Source organism: Chrysochloris asiatica, unplaced genomic scaffold, assembly GCF_000296735.1.
Source record: "Chrysochloris asiatica unplaced genomic scaffold, ChrAsi1.0 scaffold00036, whole genome shotgun sequence".
NCBI lineage: Eukaryota > Metazoa > Chordata > Mammalia > Afrosoricida > Chrysochloridae > Chrysochloris > Chrysochloris asiatica.
Genome location: NW_006408554.1, coordinates 7,589,948 through 7,591,075, shown reverse-complemented (window position 1 = coordinate 7,591,075; position 1,128 = coordinate 7,589,948). Strand labels below are relative to the sequence as shown.

Below are 1,128 nucleotides of genomic sequence, written 5' to 3'. Positions count from 1 at the left end.
AGGTTGTGCATATATCATTATTTACCTCTGTCTCACTTAGCCCATTGAGACAGGACATATCATTTTAATATGAGCTGGGACACTAGAATCCTAGAGCCCTGGGCAAAGAGGATGAGGAGGTTGGTCCTGAATTGACTTCTCAAATTGGCATCAAAATCTTCTGAAATCAAGACAAGCTCAGTCAAGTATAGCAGATGAATAAGAAACATAGAACAGCTTGTTACAATTCAGATGACCCCCTCCCCCTTCTTAAGCAGCCAAATGAAGCTGATTGTGAAGGAATTTCTGGGGATCCAGCAGATCCAACATAAAATCAGTACACAGAGTAGATGCTGCTTGTAAGTTAGCAAGTAAGAGCTACACTGCTTCTCAGAAGTAACACAAGGAAAAGAGTCCAGAGACTAGGTGAATGCTAAGCATTGAACAGCCATGGTATGAAACCCATGACTTCTCTCTTGATCTTGCATATGGAGGGTAAATGCCAGCATGGCATGAAATTGCCTTGACTCTAGAAAGAGGCATCCTCCTGAGGAAATGAGAATGCAATGACAGAAAAGACATTTATTTGAGAATAGAAAGTTGGGTGCATGAAGCACAGGCTGGAAGTAAGTCAGGATAGGATATCACATCCTGTGGCCTGGAAAACCAAAGGTTAGCATGGAGGTCCTGAGTGAAAGGAAGGAGGGCCACATCTAAATCAGGGAGGCACTCAAGGAGATTTGATAGTCCTAAATAGTCCTTGAATTTATGACAACATTCAGATGTCCTAAGTCCTGCAGAATAGCAAGGATATTCAGGAGCCCCTAGGATCTTCACCAATTAGAAGATGTTGATCAAGAAGATGTTGATAAAGTGGTTGCTGTAGCAGCCAGAAGGATAAAATGGAAATTAGGTGATTAGAAATTCCGAAGACAAGAAAGAAGGAAAAGGTCAAAATGGATGTCAGAAGAGACACTGAAACTTGCTCTCCAGCATAGAGATGCTAAAGCAAATGGAAGAAACAAGGGGGTACAAGAGCTGACCAGAATATTTCAAAGATCAGCTCAAGAAGATAAAGCCAAATATTACAACAAAATGTGCAAAGATCTGGAATCAGAAAACCAAAAAGGAAGAACATGCTCAGCATTT

At 41.1% G+C, this 1,128-nt stretch overlaps 1 pseudogene; it reads left to right on the top strand.

Moving 5' to 3' along the window:
• The first annotated feature begins 261 nt into the window (after positions 1-261).
• LOC102828511 overlaps positions 262-1,128 on the top strand; it is a 5,881-nt pseudogene continuing 5,014 nt past the window's right edge.